The sequence below is a fragment of the Oncorhynchus kisutch genome, linkage group LG13 (assembly GCF_002021735.2).
Source record: "Oncorhynchus kisutch isolate 150728-3 linkage group LG13, Okis_V2, whole genome shotgun sequence".
In the NCBI taxonomy this organism is placed as follows: domain Eukaryota; kingdom Metazoa; phylum Chordata; class Actinopteri; order Salmoniformes; family Salmonidae; genus Oncorhynchus; species Oncorhynchus kisutch.
The window spans coordinates 7,987,692-7,995,191 of record NC_034186.2 but is presented as its reverse complement, the minus strand read 5'-3'; the positions used below and the strand labels follow the sequence as shown (position 1 = coordinate 7,995,191).

The 7,500-nt window shown below is 59.8% G+C and overlaps 1 protein-coding gene across 1 annotated transcript in view; it reads left to right on the top strand.

Moving 5' to 3' along the window:
- Nucleotides 1-7,500, top strand: part of meltf (melanotransferrin) — a 21,594-nt gene that overhangs the window by 5,025 nt on the left and 9,069 nt on the right. The gene's annotated exons all lie outside the window — the stretch shown is intronic.

Here is a 7,500-nt window from a genome sequence, read left to right as displayed (position 1 = left end):
CCTCTGAGGGGGAGGTACCTAGTCAACTGTCCTCTGAGGGGGAGGTACCTAGTCAACTGTCCTCTGAGGGGGAGGTACCTAGTCAACTGTCCTCTGAGGGGGAGGTACCTAGTCAAACTGTCCTCTGAGGGGGAGGTACCTAGTCAACTGCCTCTGAGGGGGAGGTACCTAGTCAACTGTCCTCTGAGGGGGAGGTACCTAGTCAACTGTCCTCTGAGGGGGAGGTACCTAGTCAACTGTCCTCTGAGGGGGAGGTACCTAGTCAACTGTCCTCTGAGGGGGAGGTACCAGTCAACTGTCCTCTGAGGGGGAGGTACCTAGTCAACTGTCCTCTGAGGGGGAGGTACCTAGTCAACTGTCCTCTGAGGGGGAGGTACCCAGTCAACTGTCCTCTGAGGGGGAGGTACCCAGTCAACTGTCCTCTGAGGGGGAGGTACCCAGTCAACTGTCCTCTGAGGGGGAGGTACCCAGTCAACTGTCCTCTGAGGGGGAGGTACCCAGTCAACTGTCCTCTGAGGGGGAGGTACCTAGTCAACTGTCCTCTGAGGGGGAGGTACCCCAGTCAACTGTCCTCTGAGGGGGAGGTACCTAGTCAACTGTCCTCTGAGGGGGAGGTACCCAGTCAACTGTCCTCTGAGGGGGAGGTACCTAGTCAACTGTCCTCTGAGGGGGAGGTACCTAGTCAACTGTCCTCTGAGGGGGAGGTACCTAGTCAACTGTCCTCTGAGGGGGAGGTACCTAGTCACTGTCCTCTGAGGGGGAGGTACCTAGTCAACTGTCCTCTGAGGGGGAGGTACCCAGTCAACTGTCCTCTGAACCCCCTCTGAGAGGGGGGGGGGATACCTGGTCAACTGTCCTCTGAACCCACCCTGAGAGGGGGGGGGGTACCTAGTCAACTGTCCTCTGAACCCCCTCTGAGAGGGGGGGAGGTACCTAGTCAACTGTCCTCTGAACCCCCTCTGAGAGGGGGGGGGGGGGTACCTAGTCAACTGTCCTCTGAATCCCCCCTGAGAGGGGGGGGAGGTACCTAGTCAACTGTCCTCTGAACCCCCTCTGAGAGGGGGGGGTACCTAGTCAACTGTCCTCTGAACCCCCCCCCCCACCCCTCTGAACCCCCCGCCCCCACCCCCCTGAACCCCCCCTGAGAGGGGGGGGGGGTACCTAGTCAACTGTCCTCTGAACCCCCTCTGAGAGGGGGGGAGGTACCTAGTCAACTGTCCTCTGAACCCCCCCTGAGAGGGGGGGAGGTACCTAGTCAACTGTCCTCTGAACCCCCCCTGAAAGGGGGGGAGGTACCTAGTCAACTGTCCTCTGAACCCCCCCTGAGAGGGGGGAGGTACCTAGTCAACTGTCCTCTGAATCCCCTCTGAGAGGAGGGGGGTACCTAGTCAACTGTCCTCTGAACCCCCTCTGAGAGGGGGGGAGGTACCTAGTCAACTGTCCTCTGAACCCCCTCTGAGAGGGGGGGAGGTACCTAGTCAACTGTCCTCTGAATCCCCTCTGAGAGGGGGGGGGGGATACCTAGTCAACTGTCCTCTGAACCCCCCCTGAGAGGGGGGGAGGTACCTAGTCAACTGTCCTCTGAACCCCCTCTGAGAGGGGGGGAGGTACCTAGTCAACTGTCCTCTGAATCCCCCCTGAGAGGGGGGGAGGTACCTAGTCAACTGTCCTCTGAATCCCCTCTGAGAGGGGGGGGGTACCTAGTCAACTGTCCTCTGAACCCCCTCTGAGAGGGGGGGAGGTACCTAGTCAACTGTCCTCTGAACCCCCTCTGAGAGGGGGGGAGGTACCTAGTCAACTGTCCTCTGAACCCCCTCTGAGAGGGGGGGGGGGGTACCTAGTCAACTGTCCTCTGAATCCCCTCTGAGAGGGGGGGGGGATACCTAGTCAACTGTCCTCTGAACCCCCCCTGAAAGGGGGGGAGGTACCTAGTCAACTGTCCTCTGAACCCCCTCTGAGAGGGGGGGGATACCTAGTCAACTGTCCTCTGAACCCCCTCTGAGAGGGTGGGAGGTACCTAGTCAACTGTCCTCTGAACCCCCTCTGAGAGGGGGGGAGGTACCTAGTCAACTGTCCTCTGAACCCCCTCTGAGAGGGGGGGAGGTACCTAGTCAACTGTCCTCTGAACCCCCTCTGAGAGGGGGGGAGGTACCTAGTCAACTGTCCTCTGAATCCCCTCTGAGAGGGGGGGGGGGGATACCTAGTCAACTGTCCTCTGAACCCCCTCTGAGAGGGGGGGAGGTACCTAGTCAACTGTCCTCTGAATCCCCTCTGAGAGGAGGGGAGGTACCTAGTCAACTGTCCTCTGAACCCCCCCCCCACCCCTCTGAACCCCCCGCCCCCACCCCCCACCCCCCTGAACCCCCCCTGAGAGGGGGGGGAGGTACCTAGTCAACTGTCCTCTGAACCCCCTCTGAGAGGGGGGGAGGTACCTAGTCAACTGTCCTCTGAACCCCCCCTGAGAGGGGGGGAGGTACCTAGTCAACTGTCCTCTGAACCCCCCCTGAAAGGGGGGGAGGTACCTAGTCAACTGTCCTCTGAACCCCCTCTGAGAGGGGGGGAATACCTAGTCAACTGTCCTCTGAACCCCCTCTGAGAGGGGGGGAGGTACCTAGTCAACTGTCCTCTGAACCCCCTCTGAGAGGGGGGGAATACCTAGTCAACTGTCCTCTGAACCCCCTCTGAGAGGGGGGGAGGTACCTAGTCAACTGTCCTCTGAATCCCCTCTGAGAGGGGGGGGGGGATACCTAGTCAACTGTCCTCTGAACCCCCCCTGAGAGGGGGGGAGGTACCTAGTCAACTGTCCTCTGAACCCCCTCTGAGAGGGGGGGAGGTACCTAGTCAACTGTCCTCTGAACCCCCTCTGAGAGGGGGGGGATACCTAGTCAACTGTCCTCTGAACCCCCTCTGAGAGGGTTGGAGGTACCTAGTCAACTGTCCTCTGAACCCCCTCTGAGAGGGGGGGAGGTACCTAGTCAACTGTCCTCTGAATCCCCTCTGAGAGGGGGGGGGGGATACCTAGTCAACTGTCCTCTGAACCCCCCCTGAGAGGGGGGGAGGTACCTAGTCAACTGTCCTCTGAACCCCCTCTGAGAGGGGGGGAGTACCTAGTCAACTGTCCTCTGAATCCCCCCTGAGAGGGGGGGAGGTACCTAGTCAACTGTCCTCTGAATCCCCTCTGAGAGGAGGGGGGTACCTAGTCAACTGTCCTCTGAATCCCCTCTGAGAGGGGGGGGGGATACCTAGTCAACTGTCCTCTGAACCCCCCTGAAAGGGGGGGAGGTACCTAGTCAACTGTCCTCTGAAACCCCTCTAGAGGGGGGGATACCTAGTCAACTGTCCTCTGAACCCCTCTGAGAGGGGGGGAGGTACCTAGTCAACTGTCCTCTGAACCCCCTCTGAGAGGGGGGGAGGTACCTAGTCAACTGTCCTCTGAATCCCCTCTGAGAGGGGGGGGGGATACCTAGTCAACTGTCCTCTGAACCCCCCCTGAGAGGGGGGGAGGTACCTAGTCAACTGTCCTCTGAACCCCCTCTGAGAGGGGGGGAGGTACCTAGTCAACTGTCCTCTGAATCCCCTCTGAGAGGGGGGGGGTACCTAGTCAACTGTCCTCTGAACCCCCTCTGAGAGGGGGGGAGGTACCTAGTCAACTGTCCTCTGAACCCCCTCTGAGAGGGGGGGAGGTACCTAGTCAACTGTCCTCTGAACCCCCTCTGAGAGGGGGGGGTACCTAGTCAACTGTCCTCTGAACCCCCCCCCCCACCCCTCTGAACCCCCCGCCCCCCACCCCCCTGAACCCCCCCTGAGAGGGGGGGGAGGTACCTAGTCAACTGTCCTCTGAACCCCCTCTGAGAGGGGGGGAGGTACCTAGTCAACTGTCCTCTGAACCCCCCTGAGAGGGGGGGAGGTACCTAGTCAACTGTCCTCTGAACCCCCCCTGAAAGGGGGGGAGGTACCTAGTCAACTGTCCTCTGAAACCCCCTCTGAGAGGGGGGGAATACCTAGTCAACTGTCCTCTGAACCCCCTCTGAGAGGGGGGAGGTACCTAGTCAACTGTCCTCTGAACCCCCTCTGAGAGGGGGGAATACCTAGTCAACTGTCCTCTGAACCCCCTCTGAGAGGGGGGGAGGTACCTAGTCAACTGTCCTCTGAACCCCCTCTGAGAGGGGGGGAGGTACCTAGTCAACTGTCCTCTGAATCCCCTCTGAGAGGGGGGGGGGATACCTAGTCAACTGTCCTCTGAACCCCCCCTGAGAGGGGGGAGGTACCTAGTCAACTGTCCTCTGAACCCCCTCTGAGAGGGGGGGATACCTAGTCAACTGTCCTCTGAACCCCCTCTGAGAGGGGGGGAGGTACCTAGTCAACTGTCCTCTGAACCCCCTCTGAGAGGGGGGAGGTACCTAGTCAACTGTCCTCTGAATCCCCTCTGAGAGGGGGGGGGGATACCTAGTCAACTGTCCTCTGAACCCCCTCTGAGAGGAGGGGGGTACCTAGTCAACTGTCCTCTGAACCCCCTCTGAGAGGGGGGGAGGTACCTAGTCAACTGTCCTCTGAACCCCCTCTGAGAGGGGGGGAGGTACCTAGTCAACTGTCTCTGAATCCCCTCTGAGAGGGGGGGGGGATACCTAGTCAACTGTCCTCTGAACCCCCCCTGAGAGGGGGGGAGGTACCTAGTCAACTGTCCTCTGAACCCCCTCTGAGAGGGGGGGAGGTACCTAGTCAACTGTCCTCTGAATCCCCCCTGAGAGGGGGGAGGTACCTAGTCAACTGTCCTCTGAATCCCCTCTGAGAGGGGGGGGGTACCTAGTCAACTGTCCTCTGAACCCCCTCTGAGAGGGGGGGAGGTACCTAGTCAACTGTCCTCTGAACCCCCTCTGAGAGGGGGGAGGTACCTAGTCAACTGTCCTCTGAACCCCCTCTGAGAGGGGGGGGGGGTACCTAGTCAAACTGTCCTCTGAATCCCCTCTGAGAGGGGGTGGGGATACCTAGTCAACTGTCCTCTGAACCCCCCCTGAAAGGGGGGGAGGTACCTAGTCAACCTGTCCTCTGAACCCCCTCTGAGAGGGGGGGGATACCTAGTCAACTGTCCTCTGAACCCCCTCTGAGAGGGGTGGGAGGTAACCTAGTCAACTGTCCTCTGAACCAACCTGAGAGGGGGGGAGGTACCTAGTCAACTGTCCTCTGAACCCCCTCTGAGAGGGGGGAGGTACCTAGTCAACTGTCCTCTGAACCCCCTCTGAGAGGGGGGGAGTACCTAGTCAACTGTCCTCTGAATCACCCTTGAGAGGGGGGGGGGATACCTAGTCAACTGTCCTCTGAACCCCCTCTGAGAGGGGGGGAGGTACCTAGTCAACTGTCCTCTGAACCCCCTGAGAGGGGGGGGGGGGAGGTACCTAGTCAACTGTCCTCTGAATCCCCTCTGAGAGGAGGGGAGGTACCTAGTCAACTGTCCTCTGAACCCCCTCTGAGAGGGGGGGGGTACCTAGTCAACTGTCCTCTGAACCCCCCTGAGAGGGGGGAATACCTAGTCAACTGTCCTCTGAACCCCCCTGAGAGGGGGGGAGGTACCTAGTCAACTGTCCTCTGAACCCCTCTGAGAGGGGGGTACCTAGTCAACTGTCCTCTGAACCCCCTCTGAGAGGGGGGGAGGTACCTAGTCAACTGTCCTCTGAACCCCCTCTGAGAGGGGGGGAGGTACCTAGTCAACTGTCCTCTGAATCCCCTCTGAGGGGGGGGGGATACCTAGTCAACTGTCCTCTGAACCCCCCCTGAGAGGGGGGGAGGTACCTAGTCAACTGTCCTCTGAACCCCCTCTGAGAGGGGGGGAGGTACCTAGTCAACTGTCCTCTGAACCCCCTCTGAGAGGGGGGGAGGTACCTAGTCAACTGTCCTCTGAACCCCCTCTGAGAGGGGGGAGGTACCTAGTCAACTGTCCTCTGAACCCCCTCTGAGAGGGGGGGAGGTACCTAGTCAACTGTCCTCTGAACCCCCTCTGAGAGGGGGGGGATACCTAGTCAACTGTCCTCTGAACCCCCTCTGAGAGGGGGGGGGGTACCTAGTCAACTGTCCTCTGAACCCCCTCTGAGAGGGGGGAGGTACCTAGTCAACTGTCCTCTGAACCCCCCTGAGAGGGGGAGGTACCTAGTCAACTGTCCTCTGAATCCCCTCTGAGAGGGGGGAGGTACCTAGTCAACTGTCCTCTGAACCCCCTCTGAGAGGGGGGGAGGTACCTAGTCAACTGTCCTCTGAACCCCCTCTGAGAGGGGGGGGGGTACCTAGTCAACTGTCCTCTGAATCCCCTCTGAGAGGGGGGGAGGTACCTAGTCAACTGTCCTCTGAACCCCCTCTGAGAGGGGGGGAGGTACCTAGTCAACTGTCCTCTGAATCCCCTCTGAGAGGGGGGGGATACCTAGTCAACTGTCCTCTGAACCCCTCTGAGAGGGGGGGAGGTACCTAGTCAACTGTCCTCTGAACCCCCTCTGAGAGGGGGGGAGGTACCTAGTCAACTGTCCTCTGAAACCTCCCTCTGAGAGGGCGGGAGGTACCTTAGTCAGACTGTTCCATCTGAACCCGCCCTCTGAGAGGGTGGGGAGGTACCTAGTCAACTGTCCTTCTGGAACCCCCCTGAGAGGGGGGGAGGTTACCTAGTCAACATGTCCCTCTGTGAACCCCCTCTGAGAGGGGGGGATACCTAGTCAAACTGTTCCTCTGAACCCCCTCTGAGAGGGTGAGGTACCGTAGTCAACATGTCCTCGTGAACCCCTCTGAGCAGGGGGGGAGGTAACCATAGTCAACTGTCCTTCTGAATCCCCTTGTCTAGAGGGGGGGGGGATACACTTAGTCAACTGCTCCTCGTTGAACCCCCCCTGAGAGGGGGGAGGGTACCTTAGTCAATTGTCCCTCTGAACCCCCTCTGAGAGGGGGGGAGGGTACCTAGTCAACTGTCCTCTGAATCCCCCCTGAGGAGGGGGGGAGGTACCTATCAACTGTCCTCTGAATCCCCTCTGAGAGGAGGGGGGGTACCTAGTCACTGTCCTCTGAACCCCCTCTGAGAGGGGGGGAGGTACCTAGTCAACTGTCCTCTGAATCCCCCCTGAGAGGGGGGGAGGTACCTAGTCAACTGTCCTCTGAATCCCCTCTGAGAGGGGGGGGGTACCTAGTCAACTGTCCTCTGAACCCCCTCTGAGAGGGGGGGGGTACCTAGTCAACTGTCCTCTGAACCCCCTCTGAGAGGGGGGGAGGTACCTAGTCAACTGTCCTCTGAATCCCCTCTGAGAGGGGGGGGGGATACCTAGTCAACTGTCCTCTGAACCCCCCCTGAGAGGGGGGGGAGGTACCTAGTCAACTGTCCTCTGAACCCCCTCTGAGAGGGGGGGAGGTACCTAGTCAAACTGTCCTCTGAATCCCCCCTGAGAGGGGGGGAGGTACCTAGTCAACTGTCCTCTGAATCCCCTCTGAGAGGGGGGGGGTACCTAGTCAACTGTCCTCTGAACCCCCTCT